This window comes from Leuciscus leuciscus (assembly GCF_965113295.1).
Source record: "Leuciscus leuciscus genome assembly, chromosome: 4".
NCBI lineage: Eukaryota > Metazoa > Chordata > Actinopteri > Cypriniformes > Leuciscidae > Leuciscus > Leuciscus leuciscus.
This window is the reverse complement of record NC_138728.1, coordinates 34,070,473-34,089,106: the sequence shown is the minus strand read 5'-3', so window position 1 is coordinate 34,089,106 and position 18,634 is coordinate 34,070,473.

Here is an 18,634-nt window from a genome sequence, read left to right as displayed (position 1 = left end):
TTTATGTAAACAATGTCTGTATTTGACTGTAGCGCAATATAAGACTCAAAAGATAACTTAGTCCAGTAACAGGCTTTTAGTGCATGTGCGCGTCGAGTGTACGTGCTCAGTAAAGCGCATATTTGAACAGCGCATCAGCAGCGAATTACATGTTTAACCGGCAAGGCTTTGAAGCACATGCAAATAATGAACTTTTGTGAACTGCAGTGTCCCGTTCCTCTGCGTTAACATTTGATGTGAATATACGTCGTGCTGCAGTGTAGCCTATAGATGAAGGCGCCGCAACTGATAAAATGCGCAGTTGTTTGGTGTGATTTTACGATTCCAAATTTAGGGGGGCCAGAGGGGGGGCCAAGCTTGTTGACACGGGGGCACTGGCCTCCACATAAATTTATGTTTATGGTAGGGAGGTGATCAAATGCATCAGACTTAGGCTAATGATTATTTAATTTACATTTATGGAATACATAGAAAAAACACTTAAAGCAAAATGTATTAAAACACCTTTTATTAAACTGTAAAAATGAGCAATTCATTAACGATAAAACAATGAATAACATTTTTTAACAATTCATAAACGATAAAACAACTAATACAAATTTGAACTATTAAAAACAAAACAAAAAGTCAAATTGACTCAAACATGACCTCCAACGGTTCAATGCTCTGAACTATTTTATTTTGGTGTGTTAGTGTCAATTTAATTGGCAGGTCATCAGCAGCGATGTCGAGGTGCAGAGCTGCAGGGACAGTGTACTCCTCATAGGCGTCAGACAGCAGAACTGTGGCACCTCCGTCTCCCTCCATGACCCCGATGATGGTGAGCTCCACCCCTGATGGCTCAGCTATAGTCTTCTGAAATGTAATAACATGAACGGAAGCCTCAGCAAAGGCATTATATATCAATAGACATGAGTCATTACATGAACACTATTAAATGTTAGTTGACCGCATGATCTAAAAAGAAAAATGCTTTTGAAGCATTTATTTATCTTCGTTAATGATAATTTCAACATTTACTAAAACGTTATGAAAATGAAAGTTTTTGGAACTGTTGTATTTTATTAACTAACATTATGTGTTACACAGTTTGACAAGTACTGTAACAAATGTGTTGCTCATTGTTAGGTAACTTAGTCAACGCATTAATATTAACTAATAGTGTTACCAATATAACTAATTCTAAAGTGTTACCAATATAAATTATTACCAATGAATGTATAAAAAGTAAAAAAAAAAATGTATATACACTTGGTACACACAGGAGTGTAGGAAGATGCAGAAAGATCAATTAGAGAATAATTAGGTTACATGATGCATAATGTTGTGTACCTCCACAGCTGAATAGCTGGATGAGTTCAGTTTGGCAGCAGGTCTGAGAGTCGCCCTGAGGTAAGAAATCTCAACGTGATCTCCCATGCTGAGCTCGACCAGGGTCTCATCACGCCAGAGGGACACCTCCAACACCCTCTGGCCACACCGGAGAGACAAGTCTCTGATGGGGACCTCTCCATCAGCCACTCGGGTCATCCTGGGGACCTGCAACTGCATGATCACAAGGGTAAGATTGAAGTGAATACAATTACTAGTGCTTAGAGATAATCAATATAACATTGTCTATGAATCTGATTAAAATGCGTCTTTAAACAAAACATTACCTTAATTCAACCTGTAAGTATTAAAACCTTAGTCACTTTTCACTTATTTATGAAAAAAAGGCAATAAAATGATGGCGGAGATTATCTTAATATTAATAAAAATTAGCAAAACATTTGTGGCTATAGAATTACAAACTGGGGGGAAAACTTTAAAAAAAAGTTGAATTTAATTATTGAATAAAATGTTAGATTATACCTGAAAAGGTTTTGGATTTATCATCATATTATATTAACTTCAAAAAATATATTGTATAATATGACTTGCTGTTTATCTTTGTTCTGTTTTTATTGTATTAATATGATATGTGTTTTTGTAATTCAATTTTTGCCATGAAGATAGCTCTGATTGCTGACATGACATTAAATAAAAAAAGATGATGATGATGATGATGAATAAAATGTTATTAAATTAATTTGCTCACTTTTTCAATTTCTCCCTTCAGGGAGATGAATCCTCCTCTTGTGAACAGATCCTCCTCTTCCCCAGACATCAGGGCAGTTGGTGGATTGAGGAGGTATTTGGCCGATCTTTCTACCTCCTCTGGCAACTCGAAGGAAGCCGTTTGAAATTTTTGGGGTTGAGGAAAATGCACTCCCGTCCAAATTTGTGGGACAGGGTGTAATTTTTTATAATATAGGCCCTCCCGGTTTCAAACAGTGGGCTGTCACCCTCCACAGGAGCAATAAATGCCCTAACGCCATCACTGAGGGCACTTATTGTGGTGGTTTTGAAGGACGCTATTTTAATTTAGTTTTTGGACACCTCGTATGTTTTAGCCCGACGGTTTGTCCGATTGTCCACACAGGTGATCCGGGTGGGCGCAGGCCTGCTGTATGGCGAACTTGCCGCTGACATTCTGGAGGGTAAGAGAAAATACACATTGATTGAAAGAGTAATGGTGATGACGGGCAACTTTTACCTAGGCATTTACTTCGGCACTTTCCCATTGAGAATGGGCAACACATTTCTCTCTGGATATCTCAATGGAAAAGTGCCCACAACAACAACAAAAAGTTGCCCCATGTATCATCATCTTAAAACATAAAACCAATGGCAATTCATCAGGCAAATAATACGACTATGTCCAACAGATGCACCATTCAGTTGGTCTAGTGCAGTGGTGTCAAACTCAATTTAGAGTCACATTAAAATTTGACTTCAGAAACTACATTTTCCTGTCAGAAATACTCCTCTCAGAACAAATCCTGTCAAAATATAGTTTAATGTATTGTCATGTGTTCATTACGTTTTAAAAATCACTAATGTAATTTGAATTAAGGTAAAAAATTACTTCAGAAACTACATTTTCCAGTCAGAAATACTCCACTCAGAACAAATCCTGTCATAATATAGTTACTGTATTGTCATGTCTTCATTACAGTAAAAAATCATTAATGTAATTTGAATTAAGGTAAAATAAATTCTTCAGAAACTACATTTTCCTGTCAGAAATACTCCTTTCTGAACAAATCCTGACAGATTAGTTAATTAATCCTATATACGCTGATTTCACGCAGCCGCCATTTTGAAATCGAAAGTGAGGCTCCGGTGGGAGGAACCCCGGAAGTAAAGATAAACAACAATGCCTTGGATTACCAACCTGAAGCTGCTGCCGCGATTTATACTATTGGATGTTACTATTCAATATAGGATATGTATATAGTTCATCCCTGCTTCTTTTTTTACATTCTGAATTATATATAAAAAAAATATTTTCTTTATAAATGAATTTCACTGTATATAGTCTAAAGTATGAAAGAAATGTATGTACATTTTTAGAATTGACACACCATCATTAAACACAACAATACGCCATCGCATTCACGACTCTCCTGTGATTAAAGGCGACACTTCCGGTTTTCTTCCCACCGGAGCCTCGCTTTCGATTTCAGAATAACGGCTGCGTGAAATCAGCGTATTGTCAGCCTGTCTTGTCACCATCATAGGCTATCACTTTCATTTTATTGGAATAATTATGTTTTTAGTTGTCAAGTTACAACTTTTAAGCAACATTTGTAGAAAAGTACAAAGTGACTTACCTCAGAAAATTGGTGTAGTTCTTGCTGAATGATCAAGGACAAGGGGGGCAGGGGTCTTTTATTCTTGGCAGCAGTCCAATCAGAGATATCACCAAGGCACATGATGACCTTTGGCCAATGGTTTTCTTTTTTCTTGTGTGCATGCAGATCTTATGTAGCCCCGCCCTTTTTCAGCGCTGCTTGGGTCCGTTAACTCTAATTTGTTGTTCTGTTTGTTTTTCTACAGTACATTGGATGCCTGGTGGAATGATTTTTTAAAATAAATGTTATGTTTTTATTGAAATTAAATTATTTTAATGATTTTATTTATTGTTATAATGTATGCATTAAAATAACTCATTTTTAATGAATTGTATTTATTATAATAATGAATGTATTTAAATGAACGTATTTTTAATGAATTGCATTTATTCTAATGTATTTAAATAAACTTATTTTTATGCACTAGTATGAGTATTTATTATAATGGATGTATTGAAATGATTAAATTTCCAATTAAAACTAACCTCAGTTGACTTCATTATAATTTACTCATTTTATTATTGTTGGTATTCTTTAGTGATGTATTAATTAATTAAATGTTTATACAATGGGGACAATTTATATAATTTCAAACGTACAAAATAAGATGACCGTTATCAGTTTTTCAGCACGTGATTGATTATAACCAATGAGATTGCTGGAGCTGCGCGTGGGAAATCATCCGCTTCTCTCGTCGACGACAAACTCTCCTTGCTTCTGTCAGGTAAGTGTCTTATGTCTTTTAAAATTCGGAAGAATCAAAAAAAATTGTGGTGAATTAATTAATTCATTGGATTAAAATTAAGCTTATTTTAGCCTGATTACGACTGAGTATTTTGACTTATGAGTATTACTTTCATAAATGCTGTTCAAACTTAGAGGCCTAATGCGGCCGACTAGCCACTAACGTTATTTTTATTCTCCGAGGTAACGCTAATTTCTGAGTTAATTTATGTTTAAAATGTTTATGTTAAACGTACAGAATTCATTTACGTCCGTTTTGTTAATTTGATTTATTGTTATGAAGGGAGCTCCCTCGGATCGACGAAGTTTGCACCCATCCGAAAACAGGCCTTGATAGCTTCATCATTTAGGGTGCTGGTGACGGCAAGATGATAAAACCCCTCCGTATATTCAAACAGATCGCGGCTACCTTGAGCCACCGACGCGATCTGTCCAGCGAGTTCCCAATAGTGATGTTACATATGACACTGAAGCTTCGATGTGCGTATCGCACAAGCGACACAATTTCTAGTGAAGCCCTGTATCGGGGTGTGTATTGGTTTACTAGAGGCACGTGATTGATGACAAATGAAGCCTCACTTTCTGTCCAATCACGTGCGCGTTTCACTTTGAGTCTCAGAAGGCTCGAACCCCAGATCTTATTTAACGAGTCATTGTTGGCTCAGTCTGGTTGATGGGTTTGTGAGGAGAGAAAATTTGTTTATTTAATGAACAAATCAAACACAAACATGTAAGGCTTTTATTTGTACACATAACATTGAAACTATGGAATGTGTTGTGGTTGCTTCATCTGCCAGAGCTTCTAACACAGGCTTCTGGCTGCTTTATTTTAAATAAGCACCAGATGGCGATGTTCTCGACACTCTTGAAGCTTTGAATCTTTTCTTGGGACAGTCAGGGGAAAGCCTCAGTGATTCATGAGGCTTCATTTCCCCATCCCTAGTTCCCAACTCATTGTAGGGTCCGTTCTTCTGCCAGGGCGTGAGCAGGCAGCAGCAGACGACGACGACGACTAGTGATGTGACATTTGAACCGAGGCGTCGGAGCTTGTGTCGAGAAAAAATGGGCGTGCCAGATGACAAACGAGGCCTCGGTTTGTGTGGATACGTCATCGGTTCGGTCTGAGTGTCGCTTCCGGATAAAAGGCGGTTCGAAACTCGCGCCACCTTGTGGGTGTTGCAGGAGTAGTAAAAGCAGTTGTAGTACATTTACATTTACATTTATTCATTTAGCTGACGCTTTTATACAAAGCGACTTACAATTGCTATATATGTCAGAGGTCGCACGCCTCTGGAGCAACTAGGGGTTAAGTGTCTTGCTCAGGGACACATTGGTGTCTCACAGTGGATTCGAACCCGGGTCTCTCACGCCAAAGGCATGTGTCTTATCCATTGCGCCACCACCCCTATGTAGTAGTGTTAAAGAGTCAGAGAGTTAGATAACTATCATTATCATTGTCGTTATTGTGTCATATATGTGTTAGGGCTGTATATTATTACATTATCAGGTTAGAATAGTTATAGTATATTGTTATTATTAATTATAGTAGGCTTAGCTATATTATAGTCTTGTTATATTAATTAGATAAGATTATTTGGATTGCTCTGGATTTTTTTATTTGGATTGTCCTTTTGGATTTGTTTGCTTTTTGTGACTCTTCCTTTTTCCTGGTAATGGACCAGCAAGAAAGAGGGAATCCTCCCCTGTCTGGGCTCAACAGAAGCATCAGTATCCTCATTTATACCAGCTGGCACTGGCTTGAAATAATTCTGTTTCTCAATAAAAATCGATTGTAATCCTTCCTTCCAGACTATTCTGTTGCAGTTTACTTTATTACACTCCCTCCAACATAAGCACTGCACTCAACACAGTGTCACTGTTGTTGTTCATACTGTCACTATCCAAACAATTTATGAATATGTAATTAACTGTGTTTGACAGTTGACTCTGCACAAGTAAATTCAGACAGATAAAGATACATATTTTATATTATACACAGTAATGGACAAATGTCTGCTCATGTCTTTTTATTATTGCAAATGAAAGGTTACATACATCAACAGCGAGTACAAAATAAATAAATAAATAAATACGTATTTTTAATTATACAAATATTTTTCTAAAATATATATTTTTTTATAAAAATTAGATAAGATTAATGATCCGTTCTGGTTCAGAATGAATTTGTCTGCTATTTCTTTGCACAGTAGCTAGGTGTCACTAGTGAGCAATGTTGCTTCGAGTAATGAACCTTTGGCTGAAGCAATGGGATGCGAGGTATCAGTGGTTCAGGAAGCCTCATTTTGCCATCACTAACGACGACGACGACACAAAGTGTTTACTTACAAATATAACTTCAGCAATACAAACAGGCAGGACACGCACATGCACAAAAGAACGGACAAAGACTGACTGAACAGAGGGAACTAAATACTGACACTGATGAACATAAACCAGGTGACACAGATGAAGGTAATTGACAAGACACAGGTGATGATGATGAACTAATGATGGTAGACATGGCAACGGATAAGTGGCGGGAAAACAAAAGCCATGTGACTAATAAGACTAAACAGGAACACAACTGTTACAATAACACATAGTCATGTTAATTAAAACATCAGTCTGCCTTCTTTTAACAATTCAAACTTAATTTTAAAGGATTACTATTTCTTGCAATTATTAATTTACAATATATTAAATCAAATTATATTTAAATCTATTTTATATACATCTTTTTTAAACATAAAAGTACATTTTGTGGCTTTAAACTTTTGCACAATATTCATTAAATAACATCTATTGTTCATATTTGTTCCCCTACTACACTTTAACTGTACTACATTTTTAGGGGCTAAATTAGCTTATTTGTAATACTTGGCAAATTGCAACCATTCACATGCAGAATTAAGCAACACTGTAAAAAAAAAAAAAATGCATGAGCGTTTAATAGTAGTTACCACTACTAATCAGTCACAACTAATTTAATAAATATTCCCTTGTCAAACCCAGAGCACAAGCCAATCTTCTGCGTCATTATCACATCATTGGTTTATATAAGCATTCAAACAAACACAGCATTTATCTGCTACTTTCAATCTTGAGCCAAACAGTTGGAACTAAAGTTTTAATACACATATTTGGCTTCTCTGTGTTTCTTAGTTTCACTTTCAAGATGTATATTAACTATTGATGTAACAATACAAAAAACTGACTATTCAATACAAAACTCGGTTTTGAAGTCACACTTCAGTAGAACAGGGAGGCAAAAACTAAACAATTAATAGTTTATTTAACTGCTCAAAATTGCAATTATATATTTCCCCCATTTCGCACAGCCCTAGCACATAACATTATTTTTTTAATTACTTATCACTTGTTCCCACCTTTTGATTAACATTAAACCTGCATAATCTAATTAATCTAATTTTAAAAATGTAAAAAATAAATAAATATATATATATATATATATATATATATATATATATATATATATATATATATATATATATATATATATGTAGATATGTAGAGTAAAGGCCATTGCACACTGAGTCCGAAATTCGCATCCGAAATTTTCGCACGTTCAAAAAAAAATTCGACCTCACGTTATGTCAATCACGCTTGCACACTGTCTACGAAACTTTCGTCCGTAATAAAAAAATTCGGATCGGGTTCGATTTTCTGCGTTTTTCGCATCCACAGCCAGTATTTTGAGAGGTTTTTTCACAATTCAGAGCCACCGTACAACTAAAAGCGAACGACAAGATCCACAATGGATTTAGCAGCCAATTCCATCACTAATCATGTATTATTTGGGTATAAAATATAACCTGTATACAGCTGTTCTGTCTGCCCAGCGCTTCCGCCGCCCGCTTGCGTGTGTGTGTGTGCCCATACCTTAGACATACTGCCAGTCTCTGTTCAGGATCGATTGGTTCACGGAAATTGGTGGTCTTGTTTTTAATATGTGGCTCCAGTATCGCTAGCAAAGCATCAAACTGTTCCACTGACATTCTGAGGTAAATTTTGAATCGCTCTGGATAATTTCGCAACTCCTTGATAAGGAGTTGAAACTCTCCTTCCTCTCGGCGCAATCTCAGTATTGGGTGGACCCAATATTTCCTCTTTCTTTTTCTCTTTTTAAGAAGAAAGAGGGCAACAAAATCATCCCCACTGCTACCCTTGACGAATACATTTTGTATTTTTTTGCGTTTTTTTCCGCAAAGGTTTAATAAATACGCATCGGACTCAGTGTGCAAGGTTTCTGTGCGTGACGAATTTTAAGGCTGACGAACACGAAAAAACGGATACGAAAATTTCGGACTCGGTGTGCAATGGCCTTAAGGGTGTAACACCTGCATCCTGGCCAAATTTGCCCATTGGCCCCCATCCATCATGGCCTCCTAATCATCCCCATGTATACTCATTGGTGTAGTGACTGAGACAAATCAGACACAATTATTTGTTATATGCAACAAATAATCTTTAAAACTCACTCTGGGATTTATGGTCCCATTCCCCTAACAAGGGCAAGAAGGGTCTTGGTAACCATGACTACGATCAGAACGGTTTTAGGTTTTATTGATGTTAAAAATGTGGTCATGTGGTCAAGGCAGAGACCATAGGAAAGACAGAGACAGACCTCGCTGCATTCATTTATGCATCCCAGAAAATTGTGTGAATGATTTACTGTCTTGTGTAGTGTTTTTAATTATATAATTTTTTGATACTGTGTATTTTATGATAGAACCAACGGTCAATGTAACCTCACCTACACCATGTTTGGTCTCTATAAATTGGTACTTTGAAGATCGAAATGATTGTGTACATTATATGCCGATAGCTGCGCAACATTTTAGTATTACAAAAATCTTTCTTAGTTTCTTCATCAGAAACCAATCCAGCTGCACATGCAAATGAGCACGCTTAAAACAAAGATTCATAAATCAACCACAGAGGAATTTTCCCGCTTGGAAATTCCACCCTTCTCAGTGGTCAAGCAAACCCGGAGAGGTGGGGCCTTTTCTCAGGCTTTATTAGAGGCAAATTCACAGTGACTCTCTCTCTTCTTCTGGCCTTCACTGCTGCTTCGGGTTGATGTCTGTGGGGACCCCCGTGACCACCGCCTGCTATGCCTTCACTCTCCCAACAGAGTCAGACTGTATTTTCTTCAATTCAACTCAGAAGAAAACTGCAACTTTACCATCACTGAATGGGCAACCATATTCCGACTTCCTCACTCCTTGGTTGCCTGTGTGGCCTCTCCGGCAGGTCACCCTCTCTGCATGTGCTCTCTGCATGTGTTCTGCATGAGAGAGAGAAAACCTTCAACCAGAACAGAGTCAAACAAACCACTCAAGTTCATCATATCTTCTTCATCCAACGGAGAAGAAAACGATTGCAACTTCCACGTTTGACAGTCACCGAACCATCAACCTCCTTTTCCAAGAACTTCAAGAATTGCTTCCACTGCAAACACCATGCAAGTATCCATTTAATGATTCCAGCAAACACATTTACGTTGTGGCAACGTCTGTGGCACGTTGCATTTCTGCTATGGCAACGTCGCTGTCTACGTGCTCGCAACATTGTAACAACGTAGAATTGTAAGACGCGACAGGGCTGTAGCAACGTTGTTGCGGGATATTCAGCAACTGAGAGACGACGCTCTGACAAGTAATTTGTTTATGCTAGATATGTCATATGTTAGATAATTATAAACTTTTAAAATATTGTTTATCCTTATTATTATTTATGGGCCTAACAGTAAACTCGTTGTAATTAACACCTACAAGTGTACACTTTGAAGAGTAAAAATGACATAGAAGGTTAGCTAATTCAACTTTATTAAAACTGCATATGGTAATCAAATTGCACTTCCAAAAGTCATACATTTGTGGGGAAAAAACAACAACAAAAAAACATTATACAGAGAGTGGACTAACGTTAACTAGCATGAGCAGACATGAGAAAATCTAGCAAAGAAACGAATGAGACGACAAATCAAAGTAAAAAAATAAACAGGTGGGCAAGCAGTTATAAAAAATAAAAAAAAATTATTCTCTGTGCGTTTCCACACAAAAGAAGGGAAAAAAAATTATTGCTAACATTAACATTAACGAGTCGCTGCCTGTTCAAGGAGTGCTGAAATCAATTAACGTTACTCACCATTAAAGTCATTTTGGCTTCATACTTTTGGCATAAAGTTAAATATTTGTCATACCTGACCAGAAGATGTTCAAATAAATGTCACATTAGACAAGGAAGTTGTAGGTTGTGTTTTGAATAATTACGTATCTTATTTAGCTGAGGTAAATTAAACGCAAATCTCACGTATCCTTGCTTGATGAAGAATGAGACAACACAATGAGCCCAGCGGTCAGCTGAAATTTAAAAGGCTGATTTTCGAGCTTCAAGGCAGTGATGAGTACATATGTCGTCCAGTGGTTGTCAAGACACCAGAGGCACAACCTTAAGCAATGGCCCTGAACGGTGGTTTAATGTCAACATTGTGACAACGCTGTAACAACCTTCACCACACAACGTAGTTATACTTTATAACTACGGGACTTTACACACCAGCACAACCAACAGGGTCAGTGGGACACGGAGGCCGACTATTCTCAGCCTGTCTGTCTACAGTACAGACCATTAGAGGCCATTAGATGAGCCAATTCCGTCGAGATCTGATGATCCGATATGCTCTCTTGAGAAACATTTTACAGTCACACACAGAGTCTTTGACGGGTTTGTGTAACTGGGAGTAACTGGGTACGAGATGGCGCCGGTGTGTATGGCTTGCCGTCCGTTGTCTGTTTTATTTGCCCGTCTTTTTGTTTTAAAGTGTTTTGTGTCCGCTATTTTACATAATGTTTCATCACTTTTAACATATGATCGTCAAACGCTGCTTGACATTAAAGACATCACTGAAGAGCTATTCCATGATGTCCAGTGTGGTACTCAGTTTGACTCTACTTTGGTGACTATACCTGACTATCTGCGCTTGCCTCCATTGTCCTCTGCCTGGAAGGAAGCGCCGCAAAAGACGGGGAAGGCGCGGAGGTTTTGCAGTCAAGAAGTTCAAGCTTCTCCTGATGTCTGAATCGGATTTCCCGCTTCGCGCTGGCCTTCGCGCTTACGTGGCAGGGTGCGGCCGCTTCGTTGTAGGGCGTTCGCTGGAACGACTGTGTGTATGGAATACACCGATTGTAGGTGATCCGCCGGATCAACGTCCAAAGAGCCGCTCACCCAATCTGCGCCGCGGCGGCGTTTGCAGATCAGAATGTCTTTGATCAACGCCAGGTCAGTGGTTAACAAGACGGTTATCCTAAATGACTTTTTTACTTCACGCAGCCTAGATTTTCTATTTATCATGGAAACTTGGCTTACTCCAGGGGATAGGAGCCCTTTTTCTGAACTGGTACCAACTGACTGTACATTTTTTAACTCTCCTCGTTCTGCGGGCCGAGGGGGAGGACTGGCTTCTATTTTTAAACAGAACTATTGCTGTCAGATGTTAGCGACTGATGCCTTTTCGAGTTTTGAATTGCAATCATTCGTCTTGGAATTGGATAGCCCAGTGGCGATTTCAGTTATTTATCGTCCACCTAAACCTCATAAAGACTTTATCAATGAGTTTTCAGACTTTTTAGGGGGAATTATCCCCAATTTTGATAGACTGTTAATTATTGGGGATTTCAACATACATGTGTTGTCCAGCTAATTTATTAGCCAAAGAATTTTTGAGCCTTATTGACTCTTTCAATTTGGTACAGTGGCGCCTCCCATTATGCAGGGCAGCTGCGGCGTTTCAGTGCTGTGTGTTTGTTTGTTTGTTTTGCTGTTGTTCGCTGTTGTTTTTCTAAATATGCGGTTTAGCTACAATCGTGACATGCTTATGAACATCAGGGGAACAAAGCCTGCCAGCTTGATCCCCGAATTCCTGACATTTAAGGAGGATATCAAGTCATTGACAAGAGTCAAGCGGCGCAGCCGAGCGAGAGGGAGGAGAGCGGGGGCTCTCCACAGGTGGAGGAAGCGGGGACACAGAGTTTCTCTCCCTGCTGTCTGCCTGTCTAACGTGCGCTCCCTCAGTAACAAAATCGATGAGCTTAATCTACTGTTACGGACCAGCCGAGATTTCCATATGAATTCGGCTTTTGTCTTCACCGAAACCTGGCTGAATGTGGACATTCCGGATTCAGCGGTGGAATTACCTGGATTTAACTTAATCAGAGCCGACCGCGACAAAGGACGAAGTAGGAAGACATCAGGCGGAGGTCTGTGTTGTTATATTAATTTAAATTGGTGCACTGACGTTTTAGTATTATACAAACATTGTTGCCCCTTGTTGGAGTTCATGGCCATAGACTGCAGGCCCTTTTATGCCCCTAGAGAATTTGCCTCTGTTATATTTGCATGCGTGTATATTCCACCTGAAGTTAACACACGGGAAGCGCAGTACGCTCTAACGGAGCTGATCATAAACATTGAGAATAAGCACCCTGACTCAGTACTTCTTGTTATGGGCGACTGTAATGCATGCCATTTGAAACATGATCTGCCCAAATACAAACAACTAGTTACAAACAAACAACAGTATATTTCCTCGGGGAGGAAATATACTGGATCATTTTTATTCTGTTCACAAAGCAGCATATCGTTCACTTCCCCGTGCCCCTCTTGGGAACTCAGATCATTGTTTAATTCAGATGGTCCCCATCTACAAACAAAAACTAAAACTAGCAAGAGCGGTTCAGTATACATCTAAAAGATGGACGATAGAGGCAATTGGGATGTTACAAGACTGTTTAGACACCACTGATTGGGAATCCATGCGTGCCTCTTGTGACTCTATGGACTCATATACAGACACTGTGTGTTCATATATTTCATTCTGTGAGCAAGCTTGTATTCCCACCAAAACTGTGGTGAAATATAACAACAACAAACCCTGGTTCAACAACAAACCCTGGTGGGAAAATCCCTCAGCCTGCTCAGGGAAACCAAAGAACAGGCCTACAGAGAAGGAAATGGAGATGAATACAGGCTGGCCAGACAAAAGTTAAATAAAGCCATTAGGAAAGCAAAAAGTGCCTACAAGGTGAAGATGGAGGAACAATTTGGCATTAATGACTCCTCTTCAGCTTGGAGGTCGCTGAAGAACTTGACAGGCTATAAAAATAAACAACAACAAGTCACTCCATCTGCTAAACTGACCAATGAATTCAATGTTTTTTATACAAGATTTGAGATCTCCATGCCCTCATCCTTTCCCTTCCGGGGGTGTCACACTTAGGGAGGTGGAGAACATTGCCCCTCAAGATCAAGTCACCTTTGACATTGACATTGACATTGAGGAGAAGGATGTGTACCGGCTATTTAGCCGACAAAATGTAAGGAAAGCGGGTGGCCCTGATGGGATTTCACCTGCCACCCTGAAGTACTGCGCTAGTCAGCTAGCTCCAGTTTTTACAGACATTTTTAATCAGTCAATTGTTTTATGCAGGGTTCCGGGTTGTTTTAAGTCATCAACCATTATTCCAGTGCCGAAGAAAAACAAAGCTGTGGACCTTAATGACTACAGACCGGTGGCCCTTACATCGGTGGTCATGAAATTTCTGGAGCGGTTGGTTCTGTCACATCTCAAACCTATCACAGCTCCTTATCTTGATCCACTACAGTTTGCTTACAGGGCAAACCCGTTCGGTAGATGATGCGGTCAATTTAGGACTGCATTATGCTCTGGACCATCTTGACTCTCCTGGCTCCTATGTAAGGATGTTGTTTGTAGATTTCAGTGCAGCCTTTAACACCATTCTACCCGAGTGACTGCGGGAGAAGCTGTCACTGATGGGGGTGGGACCCTCTATCTGCCGCTGGATTATGGATTTTCTTAGCGACAGACAACAGCATGTGCGGCTTGGCCAGCACATGTCTGATCCTCAGACTACTAACATTGGAGCACCTCAGGGGTGTGTGCTGTCACCATTTCTCTACGCACTGTATACCAATGATTGCACTTCCAATAATGGTTCCATCAAGCTGATTAAATTTGCGGACGACACTACATTAGTCGGCCTTATTAAGGGCAACGACGAGTCTGCTTACAGGCAGGAAGTGTCTAAATTGGTTGCGTGGTGTGATGAGAACAACTTGGAGCTTAATCAGCAAAAGACCGTGGAAATGGTGATAGATTTTCGCAGAACACCCGCCTCTCTTCCACCTCTAACTATCAAGAGCTCTGTTGTGAAGAAGGTGGAGTCAATTAAATTTTTAGGCACTGTTATCACAAACAACTTGAAATGGGAGGAAAACAGTTCCTCCATTCTTAAGAGAGCTCATAGTGGAATGTTTTTCCTAAGACAGTTAACTAAACTGAACGTTTCCAGCTCTGTTCGGTCTAGATTTTACAGAGCCACTGTGGAAAGCCTTCTTTCAGCATCTATCACTGTTTGGTTTGCATCGGCATCAGCCCAGGCGAAGGTCAGACTAAAGCGCATTGTGCGCACAGCAGAGGGGCTGACTGGACAGAGGCAGCTGTCACTTAACAACCTGTATGAGGCCAGAGTCAGGAAGAGGGCAGCTAAAATTGCTGCTGATCAGTCCCATCCAGCAAGTGACATTTTTAGGCTGCTTCCCTCAGGAAGAAGGTACAGGACAAGGACCTCACGCCATCTTAATCGTTTTTTTCCAAGAGCCATTTCCCTTATGAATAGCTGATCTAGCACTATTTTTGGACTATTTTATTATTTGATTTGATTGTTTTAGGCATGCTTTTTGCAGCTATACGCATATATGTTTGTGTGTTGAGTTTGTGTGTTACTGATGGCCATATCAAATTCCTGTGTATCTGCTGATGCATTTGGCGAATAAAGTGATTCTTATCTTCTTATCTTATCTTACAGCTTGTGAATGCTCCTACTCATATTCGAGAAGATCGAGGAGCTTCAGAAGATGAACGCTCAGTTGGAGAGTCTGGTGAGAAAGCAGCAGGAGAAGCTCCACAAGTAGCAGGAGGAACTCTCCCAAGAGCAAGATCTTCTGCAAGATCAGAGTTCTGCACCGCCATAACCAACCCTGACCAAATCACTGCAGTGCTTCCCCTACCAGTGAAACAATTACACACACATATATATGTCTTTTTTTTCCTTAGGCCACTTTCCCTCTGTTTTTGACTAATTCTGATGGCTATAAAATTATAATAGATTTTATTGTGATTAATTAAATATTAAATGAAAATGAAAATATAATAAATGAAAATATTAGAGTTCTTACTAGGTCAAGAAAATAGGATCATATAACACCAATTCTATCATCTCTACACTGGTTACCTATTAAGTTCCGTATCAATTACAAAGTATTACTAATGACCTATAAAGCCCTAAATGGTTTAGCTCCTGGGTATTTAACGGAACTTCTATCGCCCTACAATCCATCGCGCTCTTTAAGATCACTAAATTCGAGGCTTCTGGTCATTCCTAGGATGTCTAAGACCACTAAAGGAGGGAGGGCATTTTCACATTTAGCTCCTAAACTCTGGAATGGCCTTCCTGATATTGTTCGAGGCTCGGATTCGCTGTCCCAGTTTAAAACTAGATTAAAGACGCATCTCTTTAGCAAAGCATTCACATAATACTTACCTTTTATACTACAGTTGAATCAGATTGAATGCATTAATATTATGAACAGCAGCTACGCTAATTATTTCCCATCTGCTTTTCTGTCGTTATCTCGGGACGCTAGTTCGTCATAGTTCGTCAGCTCCAGTTTGTATCCAGCATCTCATGGAAACTTCAGATGCCCCAACACCCATGCAGAGACGACTCCACGCCCGTGAGGAGACGACTCCACGCGGGCGATATGTTATGCCCTAAATTAATGCATGATTAACTAACTGTATTTTTCTATGTACATTTCTGAAATGCACTTTCTGTAAAGCTGCTTTGAGACAATATGTATTGTGAAAAGCGCTATACAAATAAATTTGAATTGAATTGAATTGAATTGAATATTCAGGGTCACACTCTTGATCTGGTGCTTTCACATGGCCTGACAGTGTGCGACTTTGTAATAGAAGACCATGCTATTTCTGATCACAAGCCTATTACTTTCAGAGTGCCCACTTGTTTTAATATCACAAAACCCACTAAGGCTGTTCGATTGTCTCGTAAAATCACACCGACTACTTGTATTGAATTTACAGTTGTTTTTAAGGAGGTGTCTCAATCATTTGACTTATTTTGGGATAATTGGAGTGGTGCAGATTTTCTTAATCATTTTAATACCATCTCCACTAATATTTTAAACTCTTTGGCTCCCATAAAAGCCAAACAACACAAACCAAAGTCTGAGCCCTGGCTCAGTGATGATACCCGTGCTCTTCGTCAGGTCTGCAGAAGGGATCATCCAAAAGATCATGAACAGCTGCCTTGTAACAGCAACGGTACCAGATGACATGAAGCATGCAATTGTACATCCACTTCTCAAAAAACCAAATTTAGATCCAACAGTTCTGACAAATTTTAGGCCAGTCTCAAATCTTTCTTTTACATCTAAGATTCTGGAGAAAATAGTGTTTCATCAACTACAGAGCTTTCTGAATGAAAACAAAATTTTTGAGGTGTTTCAATCAGGTTTTAAGAAAAACCATTCCACAGAAACAGCATTGGTTAAAGTTTTAAATGATATTTTACTGACCCTTGATTCTGGCAAGTCTGCTGTGTTGGTGCTGTTAGATTTGAGTGCGTGCGGCGTATTGACCTCTCTGTTCTAATTTCACGTTTGGAGCACTGGGTGGGCATTCGGGGAAATGCCCTTAAATGGTTTCAATCCTATTTGAGTAGCAGAAGGTTCTCTGTTAATATTGGTGAGTTTACTTCAAATGCAGCGCCTCTTACGTGTGGGGTCCCTCAAGGTTCTATCCGATTTTATTCTCCTTGTATATGCTTCCCCTGGGGTTGATGTTTAGGAAACATGACATCTCCTTTCATAGTTATGCTGACGATACCCAAGTCTATTTGCCCCTGGGATCAAATAACAATAACATGGGTTTAGACACTCTGTTGGCTTGTCTAGCAGAGGTAAAGGCCTGGATGTCCCTAAATTTTCTTCACCTTAATGAAGGCAAAACTGAGATTATAGTTTTTGAACCATCAGAAGCTGCCAGCTCCCTTTGCTCAAATTTTGGCTCCTTATCTTCATGTGTGAAACCATTAGTGAAGAATCAGGGCGTGGTTTTCGATAGTGCACTCAAATTTGACAAACAGATTAGTACAGTAGTCAAAACCAGTTTTTTTTCATCTCAGAGTCCTAGCCAAAGTGAAATAATTTCTTTCTTTTAAGGACTTTGAAAGGGTGATTCATGGTTTTATCTCGACAAGGCTTGACTACTGTAATTCCCTGTATTTGGGCACTAACCAAGCAACTCTTAACCGTCTGTAAATGGTGCAGAATGCAGCTGCTAGGCTCCTTACTGGTGTGCGCAAACGAGAGCACATTACCCCTGTTCTTAAATCTCTGCACTGGCTCCCAATCCGTTACAGAATTGATTTTAAAGTTTTGATGCTGGTTTTTAAATCCTTGAATGGATTGGCTCCTGTATACGTTTCTGATTTACTTTCCATCCACAATCCTGGAAGGTCTCTTAGGTCATCCAACCAGAGACTGTTAAATGTTCCGCGTGTCAGATTAAAAACAAGAGGAGATCGAGCTTTTGCCGTCGCTGCACCAAAACTTTGGAACAGCCTACCTGTTTTTACTAGAACTGCCACTACACTACATGAGTTTAAAGCTAAACTCACAACCTATCATTTTTCTTTGGCTTATAATTGTAGCTGATTTGTGGGGTGTCTGGTCTGTTCTGTGTTTTGTCCAGTATTTTTATGTTATAAATGGTGTTAATTCCAATGTTATGTGCAATAATGTACAGCACCTTGGTCAACAACCGTTGTTTTTAGTGGTGCTATATAAATAAAGTTGAGTTGAGCTATAGCAACCTTTTGGCCATGTTGTTAAAACGCTGTTAGAAGGTTGGGTACGTTGTGCCAACGCTCTGTGTTTGCTGGGATGTGCTATGAAAATGATAAGCTGATGGTTCTTTTCATAGTTTATTTCCTGCTTCCGGTACCATTCTGTCACTCACCATTTTACTTAAGCCTGGTTCACAC